Below are 24,155 nucleotides of genomic sequence, written 5' to 3'. Positions count from 1 at the left end.
GCCCCGTGTCCAGACTGTGGGGCTCATCCGCCCCGTGTCCGGACTTTGGGGCCGCCTGCCCCGGGACTAGGCCCGTGTCCGGACTGTGAGGCCCATCCGCCCCGAGCCTGGACTGTGGGGCCCGTCCGCCCCCTGTCCGGACTGTGGGGCCCGTCCGCCCCGTGTCCGGACTGTGAGGCCCGTCCGCCCCGTGTCCGGACTGTGGGGCCCGTCCACCCCGTGTCCGGACTGTGGGGCCCGTCCACCTCGTGTCCGGACTGTGGGGCCCGTCCACCCCGTGTCCGGACTGTGGGTCGCCTGCCCCGGGTCTAGCCCCAGGTCTGGACTGTGGGGCATGTCCGCCCCATGTCAGGTCTGTGAGGCCCGTCTACCCCGTGTCTAGAATATGGGACCGCCTGCCCCGGGTCTAGCCTCAGGTCTGGACTGTGGGGCCGCCAGCCCCGGGTCTAGCCCCAGGTCTGGACTATGGGGCATGCCCGCCCCGTGTCCGGACTGTGGGGCCCGTCCACCCCGTGTCTGGACTATGGGCCGCCTGCCCCGAGTCTAGCCCCAGGTCTGGACTGTGGGGCCTGCCCCGTGTCCTGACTGTGGGGCCCGCCCCGCCCGCCCCATGTCCTGACTGTGCAGCCCGCCCGCCCCATGTCCTGACTGTGGAGCCCGCCCGCCCCATGTCCTGACTGTGGGGCCCGCCCGCCCCATGTCCTGACTGTGGGGCCCGCCCCATGTCCTGACTGTGGGGCCCGCCCGCCCCATGTCCTGACTGTGGGGCCCGCCCGCCCCGTGTCCTGACTGTGGGGCCCGCCCGCCCCGTGTCCTGACTGTGGGTCCCGCCCGCCCCGTGTCCTGACTGTGGGGCTCGCCCGCCCCGTGTCCTGACTGTGGGGCTCGCCCGCCCTGTGTCCAGACTGTGGGGCTCATCCGCCCCGTGTCCGGACTTTGGGGCCGCCTGCCCCGGGACTAGGCCCGTGTCCGGACTGTGAGGCCCATCCGCCCCGAGCCTGGACTGTGGGGCCCGTCCGCCCCGTGTCCGGATTGTGGGGCCCGTCCGCCCCGTGTCCGGACTGTGAGGCCCGTCCGCCCCGTGTCCGGACTGTGGGGCCCGTCCACCCCGTGTCCGGACTGTGGGGCCCGTCCACCTCGTGTCCGGACTGTGGGGCCCGTCCACCCCGTGTCCGGACTGTGGGTCGCCTGCCCCGGGTCTAGCCCCAGGTCTGGACTGTGGGGCATGTCCGCCCCATGTCAGGTCTGTGAGGCCCGTCCACCCCGTGTCTAGAATATGGGACCGCCTGCCCCGGGTCTAGCCTCAGGTCTGGACTGTGGGGCCGCCAGCCCCGGGTCTAGCCCCAGGTCTGGACTATGGGGCATGCCCGCCCCGTGTCCGGACTGTGGGGCCCGTCCACCTCGTGTCTGGACTATAGGCCGCCTGCCCCGGGTCTAGCCCCAGGTCTGGACTGTGGGGCCCGCCCGCCCCATGTCCTGACTGTGCAGCCCGCCCGCCCCATGTTCTGACTGTGGAGCCCGCCCGCCCCTGGACTATGGGCCGCCTGCCCCGGGTCTAGCCCCAGGTCTGGACTGTGGGGCCCGCCCGCCCCGTGTCCTGACTGTGGGGCCCGCCCGCCCCATGTCCTGACTGTGCAGCCCGCCCGCCCCATGTTCTGACTGTGGAGCCCGCCCGCCCCATGTCCTGACTGTGGGGCCCGCCCGCCCCATGTCCTGACTGTGGGGCCCACCCGCCCGCCCCATGTCCTGACTGTGGGGCCCGCCCCGTGTCATGACTGTGGGGCCCGCCCGCCCCGTGTCCTGACTGTGGGGCCCGCCCGCCCCGTGTCCTGACTGTGGGTCCCGCCCGCCCCGTGTCCTGACTGTGGGGCTCGCCCGCCCCGTGTCCTGACTGTGGGGCCCGCCCTGTGTCCTGACTGTGGGGCCCGTCCGCCCTGTGTCCTGACTGTGGGTCCCGCCCGCCCCGTGTCCTGACTGTGGGGCTCGCCCGCCCCGTGTCCAGACTGTGGGGCTCATCCGCCCCGTGTCCGGACTTTGGGGCCGCCTGCTACGGGACTAGCCCCGTGTCCGGACTGTGAGGCCCGTCCGCCCCGAGCCTGGACTGTGGGGCCCGTCCGCCCCGTGTCCGGACTGTGGGGCCCGTCCGCCCCGTGTCCGGACTGTGGGGCCCGTCCGCCCCGTGTCCGGACTGTGGGGCCCGTCCGCCCCGTGTCCGGACTGTGGGGCCCGTCCGCCCCGTGTCCGGACTGTGGGGCCAGTCCACCCCGTGTCCGGACTGTGGGGCCCGTCCACCCTGTGTCCGGACTGTGGGGCCCGTCCACCCCGTGTCCGGACTGTTGGGCCCGTCCACCCCGTGTCCGGACAGTGGGGCCCGTCCACCCCGTGTCCGGACTGTGGGGCCCGTCCACCCCGTGTCCGGACTGTTGGGACCGTCCACCCCGTGTCCGGACAGTGGGGCCCGTCCACCCCGTGTCCGGACTGTGGGGCCCGTCCACCCCGTGTCCGGACTGTGGGTCGCCTGCCCCGGGTCTAGCCCCAGGTCTGGACTGTGGGGCATGTCCGCCCCATGTCAGGTCTGTGAGGCCCGTCCACCCCGTGTCTAGAATATGGGACCGCCTGCCCCGGGTCTAGCCTCAGGTCTGGACTGTGGGGCCGCCTGCCTCGGGTCTAGCCCCAGGTCTGGACTATGGGGCATGCCCGCCCCGTGTCCGGACTGTGGGGCCCGTCCACCCCGTGTCTGGACTATGGGCCGCCTGCCCCGGGTCTAGCCCCAGGTCTGTACTGTGGGCGTGGGCGGGGCCCGGGGCCCGCCCGCCCCGTGTCCTGACTGTGGAGCCCGCCCGCCCCGTGTCCTGACTGTGGAGCCCGCCCGCCCCGTGTCCTGACTGTGGGGCACGCCCGCCCCGTGTCCTGACTGTGGGGCTTGCCCGCCCCGTGTCCTGACTGTGGGGCCCATCCGCCCTGTGTCCTGACTGTGGGTCCTGCCCGCCCCATGTCCTGACTGTGGGGCTCGCCCGCCCCGTGTCCAGACTGTGGGGCTCATCTTCCCCGTGTCCGGACTTTGGGGCCGCCTGCCCCGGGACTAGTCCCGTGTCCGGACTGTGAGGCCCGTCCGCCCCGAGCCTGGACTGTGGGGCCCGTCCGCCCCGTGTCCGGACTGTGGGACCCGCCCGCCCCGTGTCCTGACTGTGGGGCCCGCCCGCCCCGTGTCCTGACTGTGGGGCCCGCCCGCCCCGTGTCCTGACTGTGGGGCCCGCCCGCCCCGTGTCCTGACTGTGGGGCTCGCCCGCCCCGTGTTCTGACTGTGGGGCCCGTCCGCCCCGTGTCCTGACTGTGGGTCCCGCCCGCCCCGTGTCCAGACTGTGTGGCTCATCCGCCCCGTGTCCGGACTTTGGGGCCGCCTGCCCCGGGACTAGGCCCGTGTCCGGACTGTGAGGCCCATCCGCCCCGAGCCTGGACTGTGGGGCCCGTCCGCCCCCTGTCCGGACTGTGGGGCCCATCCGCCCCGTGTCCGGACTGTGAGGCCCGTCCGCACCGTGTCCGGACTGTGGGGCCCGTCCACCCCGTGTCCGGACTGTGGGGCCCGTCCACCTCGTGTCCGGACTGTGGGGCCCGTCCACCCCGTGTCCGGACTGTGGGTCGCCTGCCCCGGGTCTAGCCCCAGGTCTGGACTGTGGGGCATGTCCGCCCCATGTCAGGTCTGTGAGGCCCGTCTACCCCGTGTCTAGAATATGGGACCGCCTGCCCCGGGTCTAGCCTCAGGTCTGGACTGTGGGGCCGCCAGCCCCGGGTCTAGCCCCAGGTCTGGACTATGGGGCATGCCCGCCCCGTGTCCGGACTGTGGGGCCCGTCCACCCCGTGTCTGGACTATGGGCCGCCTGCCCGGGGTCTAGCCCCAGGTCTGGACTGTGGGGCCCGCCCGCCCCGTGTCCTGACTGCCGCCCCATGTCCTGACTGTGCAGCCCGCCCCATGTCCTGACTGTGGAGCCCGCCCGCCCCATGTCCTGACTGTGGGGCCCGCCCGCCCCATGTCCTGACTGTGGGGCCCGCCCGCCCCATGTCCTGACTGTGGGGCCCGCCCGCCCCATGTCCTGACTGTGGGGCCCGCCCGGGGCCCGCCCGCCCCATGTCCTGACTGTGGGGGGGCCCGCCCGACTGTGGGGGGTGGGGGGGCCCGCCCGCCGCCCCGTGTCCTGACTGTGGGACCCGCCCGCACCGTGTCCTGACTGTGGGGCCCGCCCGCCCCGTGTCCTGACTGTGGGGCCCGCCCGCCCCGTGTCCTGACTGTGGGGCTCGCCCGCCCCGTGTTCTGACTGTGGGGCCCGTCCGCCCTGTGTCCTGACTGTGGGTCGCGCCCGTCCCGTGTCCTGACTGTGGGGCTCGCCAGCCCCGTGTCCAGACTGTGGGGCTCATCCGCCCCGTGTCCGGACTTTGGGGCCGCCTGCCCCGGGACTAGGCCCGTGTCCGGACTGTGAGGCCCATCCGCCCCGAGCCTGGACTGTGGGGCCCGTCCGCACCGTGTCCGGACTGTGGGGCCCGTCCGCCCCGTGTCCGGACTGTGAGGTCCGTCCGCCCCGTGTCCGGACTGTGGGGCCCGTCCACCTCGTGTCCGGACTGTGGGGCCCGTCCACCCCGTGTCCGGACTGTGGGTCGCCTGCCCCGGGTCTAGCCCCAGGTCTGGACTGTGGGGCATGTCCGCCCCATGTCAGGTCTGTGAGGCCCGTCCACCCCGTGTCTTGAATATGGGACCGCCTGCCCCGGGTCTAGCCTCAGGTCTGGACTGTGGGGCCGCCAGCCCCGGGTCTAGCCCCAGGTCTGGACTATGGGGCATGCCCGCCCCGTGTCCGGACTGTGGGGCCCGTCCACCTCGTGTCTGGACTATGGGCCGCCTGCCCCGGGTCTAGCCCCAGGTCTGGACTGTGGGGCCCGCCCGCCCCGTGTCCTGACTGTGGGGCCCGCCCGCCCCATGTCCTGACTGTGCAGCCCGCCCGCCCCATGTTCTGACTGTGGAGCCCGCCCGCCCCATGTCCTGACTGTGGGGCCCGCCCGCCCCATGTCCTGACTGTGGGGCCCACCCGCCCGCCCCATGTCCTGACTGTGGGGCCCGCCCGCCCCGTGTCATGACTGTGGGGCCCGCCCGCCCCGTGTCCTGACTGTGGGGCCCGCCCGCCCCGTGTCCTGACTGTGGGGCCCGCCCGCCCCGTGTCCTGACTGTGGGTCCCGCCCGCCCCCTGTCCTGACTGTGGGGCTCGCCCGCCCCGTGTCCTGACTGTGGGGCCCGCCCTGTATCCTGACTGTGGGGCCCGTCCGCCCTGTGTCCTGACTGTGGGTCCCGCCCGCCCCGTGTCCTGACTGTGGGGCTCGCCCGCCCCGTGTCCAGACTGTGGAGCCCGCCCGCCCCGTGTCCTGACTGTGGAGCCCGCCCGCCCCGTGTCCTGACTGTGGGGCCCGCCCGCCCCGTGTCCTGACTGTGGGGCTTGCCCGCCCCGTGTCCTGACTGTGGGGCCCGTCCGCCCTGTGTCCTGACTGTGGGGCCCGTCCGCCCTGTGTCCTGACTGTGGGTCCTGCCTGCCCCATGTCCTGACTGTGGGGCTCGCCCGCCCTGTGTCCAGACTGTGGGGCTCTTCTGCCCCGTGTCCGGACTTTGGGGCCGCCTGCCCCGGGACTAGTCCCGTGTCCGGACTGTGAGGCCCGTCCGCCCCGTGTCCGGACTGTGGGGCCCGTCCGCCCCGTGTCCGGACTGTGGGGCCCGTCCGCCCCGTGTCCGGACTGTGAGGCCCGTCCACCCCGTGTCCGGACTGTGGGGCACGTGCACCCCGTGTCCGGACTGTGGGGCCCGTCCACCCCGTGTCCGGACTGTGGGGCCCGTCCAACCCGTGTCCGGACTGTGGGGCCCGTCCACCCCGTGTCCGGACTGTGGGGCCCGTCCACCCCGTGTCCGGACTGTGGGGCCCGTCCACCCCGTGTCCGGACTGTGGGTCGCCTGCCCCGGGTCTAGCCCCAGGTCTGGACTCTGGGGCATGTCCGCCCCATGTCAGGTCTGTGAGGCCCGTCCACCCCGTGTCTAGAATATGGGACCGCCTGCCCCGGGTCTAGCCTCAGGTCTGGACTGTGGGGCCGCCTGCCCCGGTTCTAGCCCCAGGTCTGGACTATGGGGCATGCCCGCCCCGTGTCCGGACTGTGGGGCCCGTCCACCCCGTGTCTGGACTATGGGCCGCCTGCCCCGGGTCTAGCCCCAGGTCTGGACTGTGGGGCCTGCCCACCCCGTGTCCGGACTGTGGGGCCCGTCCAACCCGTGTCCGGACTGTGGGGCCCGTCCACCCCGTGTCCGGACTGTGGGGCCCGTCCACCCCGTGTCCGGACTGTGGGTCGCCTGCCCCGGGTCTAGCCCCAGGTCTGGACTGTGGGGCATGCCCGCCCCATGTCAGGTCTGTGAGGCCCGTCCACCCCGTGTCTAGAATATGGGACCGCCTGCCCCGGGTCTAGCCTCAGGTCTGGACTGTGGGGCCGCCTGCCCCGGGTCTAGCCCCAGGTCTGGACTATGGGGCATGCCCGCCCCGTGTCCGGACTGTGGGGCCCGTCCACCCCGTGTCTGGACTATGGGCCGCCTGCCCCGGGTCTAGCCCCAGGTCTGGACTGTGGGGCCCGCCCGCCCCGTGTCCTGACTGTGGGGCCCGCCCGCCCCATGTCCTGACTGTGCAGCCCGCCCGCCCCATGTCCTGACTGTGGGGCCCGCCCGCCCCATGTCCTGACTGTGGGGCCCGCCCGCCCCATGTCCTGACTGTGGGGCCCGCCCCCCCCATGTCCTGACTGTGGGGCCCGCCCGTCCCGTGTCCTGACTGTGGGGCCCGCCCGCCCCGTGTCCTGACTGTGGGTCCCGCCCGCCCCGTGTCCTGACTTTGGGGCTCGCCCGCCCCGTGTCCTGACTGTGGGGCCCGTCCGCCCCGTGTCCTGACTGTGGGTCCCGCCCGCCCCGTGTCCTGACTGTGGGGCTCACCCGCCCCGTGTCCGGACTTTGGGGCCGCCTGCCCCGGGACTAGCCCCGTGTCCGGACTGTGAGGCCCGTCCGCCCCGAGCCTGGACTGTGGGGCCCGTCCGGCCTGTGTCCGGATTGTGGGGCCCGTCCGCCCCGTGTCCGGACTGTGGGGCCCGTCCGCCCCGTGTCCGGACTGTGGGGCCCGTCCGCCCCGTGTCCGGACTGTGGGGCCCGTCCGCCCCGTGTCCGGACTGTGGGGCCCGTCCGCCCCGTGTCCGGACTGTGGGGCCCGTCCACCCCGTGTCCGGACTGTGGGTCGCCTGCCCCGGGTCTAGCCCCAGGTCTGGACTGTGGGGCATGTCCGCCCCATGTCAGGTCTGTGAGGCCCGTCCACCCCGTGTCTAGAATATGGGACCGCCTGCCCCGGGTCTAGCCTCAGGTCTGGACTGTGGGGCCGCCAGCCCCGGGTCTAGCCCCAGGTCTGGACTATGGGGTATGCCCGCCCCGTGTCCGGACTGTGGGGCCCGTCCACCCAGTGTCTGGACTATGGGCCGCCTGCCCCGGGTCTAGCCCCAGGTCTGGACTGTGGGGCCCGCCCGCCCCATGTCCTGACTGTGCAGCCCGCCCGCCCCATGTCCTGACTGTGGAGCCCGCCCGCCCCATGTCCTGACTGTGGGGCCCGCCCGCCCCATGTCCTGACTGTGGGGCCCGCCCCATGTCCTGACTGTGGGGCCCGTCCGCCCTGTGTCCTGACTGTGGGTCCCGCCCGCCCCGTGTCCTGACTGTGGGGCTCGCCCGCCCCGTGTCCGGACTTTGGGGCCGCCTGCCCCGGGACTAGCCCCGTGTCCGGACTGTGCAGCCCGCCCGCCCCATGTCCTGACTGTGGAGCCCGCCCGCCCCATGTCCTGACTGTGGGGCCCGCCCGCCCCATGTCCTGACTGTGGGGCCCGCCCCATGTCCTGACTGTGGGGCCCGTCCGCCCTGTGTCCTGACTGTGGGTCCCGCCCGCCCCGTGTCCAGACTGTGGGGCTCATCCGCCCCGTGTCCGGACTTTGGGGCCGCCTGCCCCGGGACTAGCCCCGTGTCCGGACTGTGAGGCCCGTCCGCCCCGAGCCTGGACTGTGGGGCCCGTCCGCCCCGTGTCCGGACTGTGGGGCCCGTCCGCCCCGTGTCCGGACTGTGGGGCCCGTCCGCCCCGTGTCCGGACTGTGGGGCCCGTCCGCCCCGTGTCCGGACTGTGGGGCCCGTCCCCCCCGTGTCCGGACTGTGGGGCCCGTCCACCCCGTGTCCGGACTGTGGGGCCCGTCCACCCCGTGTCCGGACTGTGGGGCCCGTCCACCCCGTGTCCGGACTGTGGGTCGCCTGCCCCTTGTCTAGCCCCAGGTCTGGACTGTGGGGCATGTCCGCCCCATGTCAGGTCTGTGAGGCCCGTCCACCCCGTGTCTAGAATATGGGACCGCCTGCCCCGGGTCTAGCCTCAGGTCTGGACTGTGGGGCCGCCAGCCCCGGGTCTAGCCCCAGGTCTGGACTATGGGGTATGCCCGCCCCGTGTCCGGACTGTGGGGCCCGCCCACCCCGTGTCTGGACTATGGGCCGCCTGCCCCGAGTCTAGCCCCAGGTCTGGACTGTGGGGCCCGCCCGCCCCGTGTCCTGACTGTGGGGCCCGCCCGCCCCATGTCCTGACTGTGGGGCCCGCCCGCCCCATGTCCTGACTGTGGGGCCCGCCCCATGTCCTGACTGTGGGGCCCGCCCGCCCCGTGTCCTGACTGTGGGGCCCGCCCACCCCGTGTCCTGACTGTGGGGCCCGCCCGCCCCGTGTCCTGACTGTGGGGCCCGCCCGCCCCGTGTCCTGACTGTGGGTCCCGCCCGCCCCGTGTCCTGACTGTGGGGCTCGCCCGCCCCGTGTCCTGACTGTGGGGCCCGCCCTGTGTCCTGACTGTGGGGCCCGTCCGCCCTGTGTCCTGACTGTGGGTCCCGCCCGCCCCGTGTCCTGACTGTGGGGCTCGCCCGCCCCGTGTCCAGACTTTGGGGCCGCCTGCCCCGGGACTAGCCCCGTGTCCGGACTGTGAGGCCCGTCCGCCCAGAGCCTGGACTGTGGGGCCCGTCCGCCCCGTGTCCGGATTGTGGGGCCCGTCCGCCCCGTGTCCGGACTGTGGGGCCCGTCCGCCCCGTGTCCGGACTGTGGGGCCCGTCCGCCCCGTGTCCGGACTGTGGGGCCCGTCCGCCCCGTGTCCGGACTGTGGGGCCCGTCCACCCCGTGTCCTGACTGTGGGGCCCGCCCGCCCCGTGTTCTGACTGTGGGGCTCGCCCGCCCCGTGTTCTGACTGTGGGGCTCGCCCGCCCCGAGTCCAGACTGTGGGGCCCATCCGCCCCGTGTCCGTACTTGGGGCCGCCTGCCCCGGGTCTAGCCCCAGGTCTGGACTGTGGGGCCACCTGCCCCAGGACTAGCCCTGTGTCTGGACTGTGGGGCATGCCCGCCCCGAGCCTGGACTGTGGGACATGCCCGCCCCGAGTGGGAAAGGGGAGCCTGTCTGCCCCGGGACTGGACGGTGGGGCCCGTCCGCCCTGAGCCTGGACTGTGGGGCCCGTCCGCCCCGAGCGTGGACTGTGGGGCCCGAGCGTGAACTGTGGGGCCTATCCACCCCGAGCCTGGACTGTGGGGCCCGTCCGCCCGAGCCTGGACTGTGGGGCCCCCCGCCCGCCCCGGGTCTGGACTGTGGGGCCGGCTGGCCCCGGGTCTAGCCCCGAGCCAGGACTGTGGGGCTGCCTGCCCCGGGACTAGCCCCACATCCAGACTGTGGGGCCCCCTGCCCACCCCGTGTCCTGACTGTGGGGCCCCCCGCCCACTCCGTGTCCTGACTGTGGGGCCAGCCAGCCCCGTGTCCTGACTGTGGGGCCCATCGGCCCCGTGTCCGGCCTTTGCGGCCGCCTACCCCGGGTCTAGCTCCAGGTCTGGACAGTGGGGACCCACGCCTGCCCCGGGTCCGGACTGTGGGGCCCCCCACCCGCCCCGACTCCGGACTGTGGGGCCCCCCGTCCGCCCCGATCCTGGACTTTGGGGCCTGTTCACCCGAGCCTGGACCGTGCGGCCCGTCCTCCCCGAGCCTGGACCGTGGGACCCGTCCTCCCCGAGCCTGGACCGAGGGACCCGTCCTCCCCGAGCCTGGACCGAGGGGCCCGTCCGCCCCGAGCCTGGACTGTGGGGCCCGTCCGCCCCGAGCCTGGACTGTGGGGCCCGTCCAACCCGAGCCTGGAATGTGGGGCCCGTCCTCCCCGAGCCTGGACTGTGGGGCCCGTCCGCCCTGTGTCTGGATTGTTAGGCCGCCTGTCCCGGATCTAGCCTCGGGTCCGGACTGTGGGGCCCGCCCGCCCCGGGTCCGGACTGTGGGGCCCGCCCGCCCCGGGTCCGGACTGTGGGGCCCGCCCGCCCGCCCCGGGCTACTTTCAGTGGTATGTCAGCCGATTGTGGTTTGTAGGCTTGCTTTCTTTACTGTCTCAATGCTTCATTAACTAGCAATTCTGCTGATATTGGTAAGAATGACTTCCGGGTGATAACGGCTGATCCTATCAAACAACAAGGAGGTGCCTTAATAAAGTACAGTCCTGAGGGTAGCTGGTGAGGCCAACAAATTTCCAGTCCATCCCTCATACTTAGATGTTAAAGGCAGACCTGTTCAATATGCTATCCATGTCCCAGTTTGGCCTCTTGTTGGTAGGAGGTGTAAATGGTTGCTTTAAACAGAATGAAGCTATTTTAAGTCTGATGTCGGGAGTCTCAGAATGGACTGGTCGACATTTTACTTAGCAAAATATTTATGTCCCAGTTATCCTTCTAGTTGAAGTTGGTCATGGTTGTGATTAGTAGGGGAGTAACGACTGCGGTCGCAGCAAGTCACAAAGGCCCGGAGGATCAGGGGCCCGCCGACACCAGCAGAACCTTTAATTAGATGTGTGTCCTCCTACGCACATCCAGTTGAAGTGTATTGCTGTGGACATACCCATTGGGTCCTTTAGCGACAATGCATTCTGTTGGCCAATCATAGGCCAGCACATGACGGGGCGCATCGCAGTAACGTCATGCACTCCCGTCACAGGCCGAAGTCAGCTGCCTGCTTCACAACAGGACTTGCGGAGCGGGAGTGAAGGGAAGGTGGGTAGAGTATTTAAATATTTATTTTAAATAAGTTGCCATACTACTATATGTAGCATCGGCGTCTCTGCCCCCTGCTAGGCAGAGACGCCGTCCCATTCACCTCCTCGCTCCCCGCTCTGTGTTCACCAGCGCTCCTCTTCCTGTTGCCGGCGCGCGCAGCTCCCCGGGCACTGTGCTTAGGGCGCGCTCGCTCCCTCCCTCTTAAAGGGGCCGCGTGCGCCGTCCTAAGGAGTCCTCGGCCAATAGCCGAGGGTCCTCCCATATATAAGGCACCTCCTCCAAAATGGAGGTGCCCGAGCAAAAGTTGTTGCACAGTGTTTCTGACTTCTGCTTCAGCCCTCAGGTCCCGCTGCTAGCCTGACTACCAGTCTTGCCCACCAGCCTGTTACCTGCCGTGCCTGCCAGCCCGCTCACCTGGGAGCACTTGCCTGTTGCCTGCCTGGTACCTGCCGTGCCTGTCAGCCTGCTCACCTGGGAGCACTTGCCTGTGACCTGCCTGTTACCTGCCGTGCCTTCCTGGAGGCTCCTGCCGTCACTTGCCGTGACCACTTGCCAGCCCACCTAGAGACTCCTGCCGTCACTTGCCGTGACCACCTAGAGACTCCTGCCGTCACTTGCCGTGACCACCTGCCAGCCCACCTAGAGACTCCTGCTCGCCAGCCTGCCTGCTGTGCCTACCTGCTATTCCGGTCAGTCCCTGCCATCTGTACCGTGAAGGTCACCTGCTCCCTTACAAGGTCATCCCCAGAGTAGCACCTGGTCCCTCGGCTCGGTCCCTCCCTGGTCACGGAGTCGTTAACTGCCGTACGACCAGGGTCGGTCCGGGTTGATACTTAGTTACGCCCCTCTGGGTCCCTCCTTGCACCATAGCACAGAGGTTCTACCCCCCGGACCCGTAACACTATATATGACTATGAGGTGCTTTATACTACTATATATGACTACGGGGTGCATTATACTGCTATATGACTATGGGGTACATTATACTACTATATATGAATATGGGGTATACTATACTACTATATATGGCTATAAGGGTGCATTATACTGCTATATATGACTATGATGTACATTATACTGCTATATATGACTATGGGGGTACATTATACTGCTATATATGACTGAAGTGCAATATAGTGCTATATATGACTATAGGGTGCATTTTACTACTATTTATGACTATGGTGGTGCATTATACTACTATTTATGACTATGGAGGTGCATTACACTACTATATATGACTATGGGGGTTGTATTATACTACTACGGATGACTATTGGGGTTGTATTATACTACTACGGATGACTATAGGGGTGCATTATACTTCTGTATATGACTATGAAGGTGTATTATACTACTATATATGACTATGTGGGTGCATTATACTACTATATATGACTATGGGGGTGCATTATACTGATATGACAGTGGGGTGCGTTATACTACTATATATGACTATGGGGGTACATTATACTACTATAAATGACTATGGGGTGCTTTATACTACTATATATGACTATGGGGTGCTTTATACTACTATATATGACTATGGGGTGCTTTATACTACTGTATATGACTATGGGATGCTTTATACTAGTGTATATGACTATGGGGGTGCAGTATACTATTATATATGACTATGGGGGTACATTATACAACTATATATGACCAGGAGGTGCAATATACTGCTATATATGACTATGGGGTGCATTATACTACTATATAAACTATATGGGGGTACATTATACTGCCTTATATGACTATGGAGTGCATTATACTGCTTTATGTGACGATGGGGGTGCATTATACTTCTATGGATGACTATGAAGTGTATTATACTACTATATATGACTATGAGGATGCATTATACTACTGTACATGTCTATGGGGTGCATTATACTACTATATATGACTGGGGGTGCATTATACTGCTATATAGGACTATGGCTTGCATTATACTGCTATATATGACGATGGGGTGCATTATACTGCTATATATGACGATGGGGGTGCATTATACTGCTATATATGACTATGGAGGTGCATTATACTACTATATATGACTATGGGGTGCATTACACTACTTTATATGACTATGGAGGTACATTATATTACCATATATGACTATGGGGGTGAATTATACTACTGTACATGTCTATGGGGTGCATTATACTACTATATATGACTGGGGGTGCATTATACTGCTATATAGGACTATGGCTTGCATTATACTGCTATATATGACGATGAGGTGCATTATACTGCTATATATGACGATGGGGGTGCATTATACTGCTATATATGACTATGGAGGTGCATTATACTACTATATATGACTGGGGGTGCATTATACTGCTATATAGGACTATGGCTTGCATTATACTGCTATATATGACGATGAGGTGCATTATACTGCTATATATGACGATGGGGGTGCATTATACTGCTATATATGACTATGGAGGTGCATTATACTACTATATATGACTATGGGGTGCATTACACTACTTTATATGACTATGGAGGTACATTATATTACCATATATGACTATGGGGGTGAATTATACTGCTATATATTATGATGTGGTGCATTATACTACTATGTATGACTGTGGAGGTGCTTTATACTTTATTGAAAACTATGGGGTGCATTATACTACATGTATGACTAGGAGCTGTGCATTATACTTTATGGACGACTATGGGCTGTACAGTATATTATATAGAGGAGAATGGGATGCATTATACTATATGGAGGACTATGGGATGCATTCTACTATATGAAGGACTATGGGAAGTGCGTTATACTTAAGCTCTGGAGCCCCATGACTTGAATGTACACCCCTGGTGAGTATAATGGCTTAGATTTTTTTTATACAATAAAGAACAGCGGCAGAATGGGGGACATATTCGGGATATATATATTCAGACTCTAGTTACGCCACTGGTCATAAGACACATGAAATCATTGTAAGTTCAATTAATATTCGGGGTCTGGAGTCATAAATTGGACTGGTTGGCGTTTAAGTTGGTTAACCATTTAGTTTCCAGGTTATCCTTTAAGTTGGATTTGTAAGTTGGGTATGGCTGAGCTGAGCAAAACCAGTGTAAGTCCAGCTGCTCCTCCTGGTCCGGTGTCATAGGATGGACTGCTCAGCATTTAAGTTGATAAACATCTACATTTCAGTTTACTCTCCTTGTTGGAGGTGCAAGCTGGACATGGCTGCAATAAGCTGAATAAAACCACTGTAAGTCCAGTTAAGGCTCCTAGTTGGAAGAGATGGCCTTGTGGACACAAAGTGATTAAACTGTTAATGCCCCAATCTACCCTCCTGGTATGGAGTGGTAAGATGAGCTTGATGGTGTCATGTTGGACAGCACTACAGTGGAGAAAATAAGTATTTGATACACTGCCGATTTTGCAAGTTTTCCTACCTACAAAGAGCGTAGAGGTCTGTCATTTTTATCGTAGGTCACTTCATCTGTGAGAGACCAAATCTAAAAATCAGAAAATCACATTATATGATTTTTAAATAATTAAATTGCATTTTATTGCATGAAATAAGTATTTGATCACCTACCAACCAGCAAGAATTCTGGCTCTCACACACTTGTTAGTTTTTCTTTAAGAAGCCCTCCTACTCTGCACTCATTACCTGTATTAATTGCACTTGTTTGAACTTATTACCTGTATAAAAGACACAAGGCTGGGATGGGCTACAGGACAATAAGCAAGCAGCTTCACGAGACGCCAACAACTGTTGGCGCAATTATTAGAAAATGGAAGAAACACAAGATGACTAAGTCTTCCTCGGTCTGGGGCTCCATGCAAGATCTCGCCTCGTGGGGTAAGGATGATTCTGAGAAACGTCAGGAATCAGCCCAGAACTACATGGGAGGACCTGGTCAATGACCTAAATAGAGCTGGCACCACAGTCTCAAACATTACCATTAGTTACACACTACGCTATCATGGATTAAAATCCTGCAGGGCACACAAGGTCCAGTGCTCACCCCAGCACATATCCAGGCCTGTTTGAAGTTGCCAATAACCATCTGGATGATCCAGAGGAGGCATGGGAGAAGGTCATGTGGTCAGATGAGATCAAAATAGAACTTTTGGTGTCCACTCCACTCACCTTGATTGGAGGAAGAAGAAGGATGAGTACAACCCCAAGAACACTCTCCCAACCATGAAGCATGGCGGGGGAAACCTCATACTTCGGAGGTGCTTTTTTTTGCAAAGGGGACAGGACGACTGCAATGTATTGAAGGGAGGATGGATGGGGTCATGTATCTTCCTTCCCTCAGTAAGCACGTTGAAGATGGGTTGTGGTTGGGTCTTCCAGCATGACAATGATCCGAAACACACAGCCAGGGCAACCTAAGGCGTGGCTCGATAAGAAGCATTTCAAGGTCCTGTAGTGGTCTAGCCAGTCTCCAGACCTGATCCCAGTAGAAAAGCTTTGGAGGGAGCTGAAACTCAATATAGCCCAGCAACAGCCCCGAAACTTGAAAGATCTGGAGAAGATCCGTATGGAGGAGAGGGCCAAAATCCCTGCTTTATTATGTGCAAACCTGGTCAAGAACTACAGGAAACGTCTGACCTCTGTAATTGCAAACAAAGGTTTCTGTACCAAATATTAAGTTCTATTTTTCTATTGTATCAAATACTTATTTCATGCAATAAAATGCAAATGAATCATGTAATGTTAATCATACAATGTGATTTTTCTGGATTTTATTTTTAAACTCGGTCTCTCACAGGTGAAGTGACCTACGATAAAAATTACAGACCTCTCCATTCATTGTAGGTGGGAAAACTTGCAAAATCGGCAGTGTATTAAATACTTCTTTTCCCCACCGTATACCAGTCTGCCCTCCTAATGGAAGTTGGATCTGGATTCGCCAGTGTGGGGCTGATAAACCATCAATATCCCAGTCTATCCTCCTAACTGGAGGAGCATGATGGACATAGTTATACCGGTTCTAGTGAAAATATTCCAAGACCAGCATATCCTCTTGGTTGAAGTTGGAAAATGGACATATTAGAAATTAAGTCAGTGAAGCCATTATACCCAATAAGTATTTCAGGATTGAAGTCCTAAAATTGCTAGATTGAACTAAGTGGTGAGTTGGTTAAATATCCGGTCAATGCGCTTTTTGGGTGATTAAAACGGCAATTCTGCAATAAATATACAAGGGGAGGAATTAATGGATGAGTTAAAATGTCCACTTACCTGTCAGACTCCTGTAGCAAAGGAGTAACCTCTCCGCTAGTCAAGACGAATGCCTTCTCACTGCGTTTCTTCAGACGACTTAACGTTCCGCCCTGTGGGACAAACCAAAAAAAAAAAAGATTGGTGAAGTCTGATTGAAATAAGGTATTAAATATTCTGGTTTCTGGATCCCCTTTGGCATTCTGGGATGCTCAATCTACACTTTATAGCAAAAAGTGGGGTAGATATTTTTGAACCATTAGGCGGTCATTGACACTGGAAGGGTTTCTTACTGTCCAGACCTTCGCCTTAGGGGGGCCTTACTTCAATGGAAAATATCAACAATATTGTGTTTGTGATCCAATTCTCTCGCATGCGAGATTCGGATCACAGGTGTGGACAAGATGGAGCATTTAATTTCTCCATCTTCTCAATTGTGTGAGTCAGCCGGCGTATATTGGACTGCACTCAGATGACATCTGAGTGCAGTCCGATGTTTTTCACGTATCCATAGACTTGTATGGGCGCATCGTCTGATATACTCTGCCAATTGCAGCATGCAGCAATTTTTTTCTCATGCCGACTTGGCATGAGAAAATAAACACTAGTTGGCACTGCCCCATAGTATAACATTGGAGTGAGTGCTATACTCATTCGAGTTATATGCCGGCTACTCAGCAGTGTCAGCCATCCCTAAAGGCATCACCTTGACAATCACAGCAATAAGCACATGACACAGACGTGTTGGCTCTGATTTTTTGGGGGGCAAAATGGTGCAGTGCTGAACTTCACCACAAACACCCCCAGCTACATAATGTGTAAACAGGACCCCAAGATTGTGTGAAGAGACGCTTACCTGGACCAGTCTCCTTCAAGCTGTCCGGGGTTAAAGACATAAAATGATTCCGGTTTAGAAATGTGCACATTCTATTTCATCTGTGATGTCATGGGATGTCGATGACGTCACGCGCCCGGTGATGTCATTAAAACTCTCACTGCTTTTTTATGGATCCAGTTTACAACATCAACAAAAAATTAATTCAATAAGAAGACAAAACCCCGACCTCATTTTATAATTCTATGACGCACATTTAAAAGGAGCCTTTTATTTTATCTATATTACCTACTGCTCTATGTACTAAAATACCACCCAGGACCCCATCCTGCCATTCCTGACCCCCAAACTACAACTCCAATGTCCCCCCGAATTCAACAGGAACAAAGGAGCTGACAACAGAGAATGATAGCATACGCTACTAAATTTCTGTTACAAAGTGCTGTAATTCTACCACGTCAATGGCAAAACGATCCAAAAATGGAGCCGCATAAAGATGTCCCAACTTGAGCCCCCCTATCTACATGCCTTACTAGAGCATAGGGGTGACATAGGGGGCGAGCTCCATTGTAGTCTGCCATAGTGGGGGGGCAGTGCAAAGAGCTGGAAGACCCCCAACAAATATGTATCATCACATTGTCATCCTCCTGCTATAGGGGGCATGGAAAACGCTGCTTCCCCAGCAATATAGCAGCTCATTGCTGGGGGTTTAGCTGCCATACTTGTTCATATCAGCAGATCATCAGTGACTCCTCATTTAGGTAAGGGGTGGTCCTGAAAATGTCTTATTACAGAGTGTTTCTGGCGATCCATGATAAATCCGGGGGATACGCTATAAGTATACCAAAGCTTAAAAGTAATGTGCTCCCTACCTGGACTCGTCCCCTTCCAGCTGTCAGATCCTAGTGACACAAGATGGCTCTGGTGCAGAGCTTCATACATTCTACTCCAGCTGTCATGTCTATGATGTCATGTGCATTGTGATGTCATCATGGCTCTCACTGTTATTTCACATTTACAACCACAAGAAAAAGTTGATATTAATTGTTTAAAAAAACAAAACTAAAAAACATTGTGGGTAATTGCAGCCTGTGATTATTTTACACACTATCATTAATATTTGGGGGGATTAGTCATGTCCTTCGCCTTCCCCTCCTGCACTGCACTTTATATGTTGTATATTATAATAATGGACAATCCACAAGCCCTGCTTGTAGAATATGTAATATATATACAGTACAGACCAAAAGTTTGGACACACCTTCTCATTTAAAGATTTTTCTGTATTTTCATGACTATGAAAATTGTACATTCACACTGAAGGCATCAAAACTATGAATTAACCCATGTGGAATTATATACTTAACAAAAATGTGTGAAACAACTGAAAATATGTCTTATATTCTAGGTTCTTCATAGTAGCCACCTTTTGCTTTGATGACCGCTATGCACACTCTTGGCATTCTCTTGATGAGCTTCAAGAGGTAGTCACCGGAAATGGTTTTCACTTCACAGGTGTGCCCTGTCAGGTTTAATAAGTGGGATTTCTTGCCTTATAAATGGAGTTGGGAACATCAGTTGTGTTGTGCAGAAGCCTGGTGGATACACAGCTGATAGTCCTACTGAATAGACTGTTAGAATTTGTATTATGGCAAGAAAAAAGCAGCTAAGTAAAGAAAAACGAGTGGCCATCATTACTTTAAGTAATGAAGGTCAGCCAGTGCGAAAAATTGGGAAAACTTTGAAAGTGTCCCCAAGTACAGTTGCAAAAACCATCAAGCGCTACAAAGAACCGGGCTCACATGAGGACCGCCCCAGGAAAGGAAGACCAAGAGTCACCTCTGCTTCTGAGGATAAGTTTATCTGAGTCACCAGCCTCAGAAATCGCAGGTTAACAGCAGCTCAGATTAGAGACCAGGTCAATGCCACACAGAGTTCTAGCAGCAGACACATCTCTTCAACAACTGTTAAGAGGAGACTTTGTGCAGCAGGCCTTCATGGTAAAATAGCTGCTAGAAAACCACTGCTAAGGACAGGCAACAAGCAGAAGAGACTTGTTTGGGCTAAAGAACACAATGAATGGACATTAGACCAGTGGAAATCTGTGCTTTGGTCTGATGAGTCCAAATTTGAGATCTTTGGTTCCAACCACCGTGTCTTTCTGCGACGCAGAAAAGGTGAACGGATGGACTCTACATGCCTGGTTCCCACCGTGAAGCATGGAGGAGGAGGTGTGATGGTGTGGGGGTGCTTTGCTGGTGACACTGTTGGGGATTTATTCATAATTGAAGGCATAGTGAACCAGCATGGCTACCACAGCATCTTGCAGCGGCATGCTATTCCATCCGGTTTGCGTTTAGTTGGACCATCATTTATTTTTCAACAGGACAATGACCCCAAACACACCTCCAGGCTGTGTAAGGGCTATTTGACCAAGAAGGAGAGTGATGGGGTGCTACGCCAGATGACCTGGCCTCCACAGTCACCAGACCTGAACCCAATCGAGATGGTTTGGGGTGAGCTGGACCGCAGAGTGAAGGCAAAAGGGCCAACAAGTGCTAAGCATCTCTGGGAACTCCGTCAAGATTGTTGGAAGACCATTTCCGGTGACTACCTCTTGAAGCTCATCAAGAGAATGCCTGGAGTGTGCAAAGCAGTCATCAAAGCAAAAGGTGGCTACTTTGAAGAACCTAGAATATAAGACATATTTTCAGTTGTTTCACACTTTTTTGTTAAGTATATAATTCCACATGTGTTAATTCATAGTTTTGATGCCTTCAGTGTGAATGTACAATTTTCATAGTCATGAAAATACAGAAAAATCTTTAAATGAGAAGGTGTGTCCAAACTTTTGGTCTGTACTGTATATACTAGATGGAGGCCCGATGCTATCGCATCGGGAGGTCAGTAATGTCACGATGGGGGCAGGCTTTGCAGTGCTGAGAATCTCTCCCCCCCATGTGCTCACTCACCTATTCACTCTCTCTTTCCCCCATGTGCTGACTTCTCCCGTCTGTGATCTCTTCTTTGACCTGTCTACCCCATGTGCTCTCCCCCTTGTCTGCTGTCTCTCTCCTTCCTGTGCTGTGTTCTCCCCTCATGTGCTGTCCCGTTTGAGCTGTCTCCCCCCTGTGCTCTGTCTCTCTCCCCCTGTGCACTTTCTCTCTCCCCCATCTGCTGTCTTCTCCTCTCATGTGCTCTCTTCTTTGACCTGTCTACCCCATGTGCTCTCCCCCTTGTCTGCGGTCTCTCTCCTTCCTGTGCTGTGTTCTCCCTTCATGTGCTGTCCCGTTTGAGCAGTCTCTCCCCTGTGCTCTGTCTCTTTCCCCTCCGTGCACTTTCTCTCTCCCCCATCTGCTGTCTTCTCCCGTCTGGGCTCTCTTCTTTGACCTGTCTACCCCATGTGCTCTCCCCCTTGTCTGCTGTCTCTCTCCTTCATGTGCTGTGTTCTCCCCTCATGTGCTGTCCCGTTTGAGCTGTCTCCCCCCTGTGCTCTGTCTCTCTCCCTCTGTGCACTTTCTCTCTCCCCCATCTGCTGTCTTCTCCTCTCATGTGCTCTCTTCTTTGACCTGTGTACCCCATGTGCTCTCCCCCTTGTCTGCGGTCTCTCTCCTTCCTGTGCTGTGTTCTCCCTTCATGTGCTGTCCCGTTTGAGCTGTCTCCCCCCTGTGCTCTGTCTCTCTCCCCCTGTGCACTTTCTCTCTCTCCCATCTGCTGTCTTCTCCTCTTATGTGATCTCTTCTTTGACCTGTCTACCCCATGTGCTCTCCCCCTTGTCTGCTGTCTCTCTCCTTCCTGTACTGTGTTCTCTCTTCATGTGCTGTCCCGTTTGAGCTGTCTCCCCCCTGTGCTCTGTCTCTTTCCCCCCTGTGTGCTTTCTCTCTCCCCATCTGCTGTCTTCTCCTCTTATGTGATCTCTTCTTTGACCTGTGTACCCCATGTGCTCTCCCCCTTGTCTGCTCTCTCTCTCCACCCCTGTGCTGTCTTCTTCCCTCATGTGTTCTCTCGTTTGAGCTGTCTCCCCACGCAGTAAATCAGATCGCCGCCATCTTTGTGCAGGCAGATAGCGGCGGTCACATTAAATCTGTGCATGCGCTCCTCCTGTACAAAGATGGCGGCAGTCAGTGAATCATTCGGCTGATCCCGGCGGCGGCGTGTTTGCGACAGTGTTCCGCTGGTGGTACCACGCAAGAGGCTGCGTACGGCGTATACCGTGTGTGTGGTGCGTACGGCGTATACAGAGTGTGTGTGTGTGTGGTGGTGCGTACGGCATATACAGTGTGTGTGGTGTGTACAGCATATACAGTGTGTGTGTTGTGCATACGGCGTATACTGTGTGTGTGGTGTGTGCAGCTTATACAGTGTGTGTGTTGTGCGTATGGCGTATACAGTGTGTGTGTGGTGCGTGCGGCGTATACAGTGTGTGTTGCATACGGCGTATACAGTGTGTGTGTTGTGCGTATGGCGTATACAGTGTGTGTGTGGTGCGTACGGCGTATACAGTGTGTGGTGCGTACGGCGTATACAGTGTGTGGTGCGTACGGCGTATACAGTGTGTGTGGTGCGTATGGCGTATACAGTGTGTGTGTGTGTGGTGTGTACGGTGTATACAATGTGTGTGGTGCATACGCCGTATACATTGTGTGTGTGGTGCGTACAGCGTATACAGAGTGTGTGTGGTGGTGCGTACGGCGTATACAGAGCGTGTGTGGTGGTGCATACAGCGTATACAGTGTGTGTGGGGGGGTGCGTACGGTGTATACAGTGTGTGTGGGGGGGGTGCGTATGGCGTATACAGTGTGTGTGGTGTTGCATACGGCGTATACAGGGTATGTGTGGTGAATACGGCGTATATAGTGTGTGTGTGGTGCTTACGGCATATACAGTGTGTGTGTGTGTGTGTGTGTGTGTGTGTGTGTGTGGTGCGCAGGGTGTATACAGAGTGCGTGTGTGTGGTGGTGCGTACGGCGTATACAGTGTGTGTGTGTGTGTGTGGTGCATACGGCGTATACAGTGTGTGTGTGTGGTGGTGTATACGGCGTATACAGTGTATGTGGTATGTACGGCCAGGGGCATACATAGGAATCATGGGGCCCCATAGCAGAAGCTCTAATTGCCCCCCCCCCCCCCCAAAAAAATAATTAAATAATTGTCGGGGTCACCAAAGATCAGATCTCACAACTTTCCATCTTTACATAGTAATTTTCCTCCTGCTGACGTCCTAGATCTCTTTCATTGCCCCATAAAGTGTGATGCCAATAAAAGGGCCCCCCAAACACAGTATAATACCCCCATGGTGAATTCCTCCACATGCACAGTATAATGACCCTACTGTACCCCACCTCAACTCCCAGGGTAAAGTATGCTGACCCCAACATAGTATGATCCCCCAACTGTGAGCCGCTAGAGAGGATGGTACATAATAAGGGAGGGTGTTATACATAATAAAAGAGGAAACTATATAACTAAGGATGGCGCTATACATAGTAAGTGAGTACACTATATACTAAGGGACTGTCCTATACATAATAAGGCTACATTCCTGCATCTGTGTGCAGTGTCGGTGTGCTGCCCTGCATTGAGCATGTCCTATTCAATATCGGATCAGAACAGGACATTCTCTGACCCTCTTAGATCTCATTCTCAGATCCGTGATTTTCATGGATGTGTGAATGGATCTATAAAACTGTACGAGTCCGTGGACCATCCGATAAAAAGATCTGGCAGCACACGGACATTTCACACAAATGTGAGAATGCAGCCTAAGGGATTTTACAGAAAACATTATCACTCCAAGTCACACAGTGCAGATACAGAATAATATTTACATCCAGGCACTTACCGCTGTCGTCACATCTGATCAGAGTCGGTTTCTGCTGCTTCTTCTCCATCTGGTCAGACCTTCATGTCGACATCTCCCAGCCACGTCTCGTCTTGTCACGATGATCTCCAGCCTAGAAAATAACAAGGTCACATATTGTATGTATACATGTGTCTCCCCCGCTCTGCGTCCTCGAATACAGATATGTAACCCCCCCCCCATTAATATACTATTAACCACCTAGTAATCAAAATATAAAGTGATAAGCAGCACTGTGCCCCCCATTAACTATAATCTGCACCGGCCAATAATATAAATTATTCAGTCTCTGTGACTCTCCCCAATTAACTGTAAGGCTATGTGCACGCGGAAAACATACAAGGCTTCACAGTACAAGCAAAGTGAAACCCCCATAATTGCTCTCTCCCAGCACCCCCATCATTGCTCTCTCCCAGCACCCTTGTCATTGCTCTCTCCCAGCACCCCCATCATTACTCTCTCCCAGCACCCCCATCATTACTCTCTCCCAGCACCCCCATCATTGCTCTGTCCCAGCACCCACGTCATTGCTCTGTCCCAGGACCCTCATCGTTGCTCTCTCCCAGCACCCCCATCTTTGCTCTCCCCCAGCACCCCCATCATTGCTCTCTCTCTTAGCACCTGCATCATTGCTCTGTCCCACCACCCCCATCATTGCTCTCTTCCAACCCCCATCATTGCTCTGTCCAGCACCCCCATCATTGCGCTGTCTCAGCACCTCCATCATTGCTCTGTCCCAGCACCTCCATCATTGCTTCTCCCAGCACTCCCATCATTGCTCTCTCCCAGCACCCCCATCATTTCTCTGTCCCAGCACCTCCATCATTGCTCTCTCCCAGCCTCACATCATTGCTCTCTCCCAGCCCCCCACCATTGCTCTCTCCCAGCCCCCCACCATTGCTCTCTCCCAGCCCCCCACCATTGCTCTGTCCCAGCACCCCCACCATTGCTCTCTCCCAGCACCCCCATCATTGCTCTCTCCCAGCACCCCCATCATTGCTCTCTCCCAGCACCCCATCATTGCTCTCTCCCAGCACCCACGTCATTGCTGTCCCAGCACCCTCATCGTTGCTCTCTCCCAGCACCCCCATCTTTGCTCTCTCCCAGCACCC

General features: G+C 58.0%; 1 long non-coding RNA gene across 1 annotated transcript in view; it reads right to left on the bottom strand.

Moving 5' to 3' along the window:
* Positions 1-24,155, bottom strand: part of LOC141182961 (uncharacterized) — a 77,579-nt gene that overhangs the window by 40,652 nt on the left and 12,772 nt on the right. Inside the window, exon 2 of the long non-coding RNA XR_012257985.1 lies at positions 16,370-16,461. This is a non-coding gene — a long non-coding RNA (uncharacterized lncRNA). The remainder of the gene's footprint in view (positions 1-16,369; positions 16,462-24,155) is intronic.

This window comes from Phyllobates terribilis, unplaced genomic scaffold (assembly GCF_046119375.1).
Source record: "Phyllobates terribilis strain yellow unplaced genomic scaffold, ASM4611937v1 Scaffold_38__1_contigs__length_12584779, whole genome shotgun sequence".
NCBI lineage: Eukaryota > Metazoa > Chordata > Amphibia > Anura > Dendrobatidae > Phyllobates > Phyllobates terribilis.
Note: the sequence above shows the minus strand (reverse complement) of the source record. Positions and strands in the feature narration are given on the sequence as shown.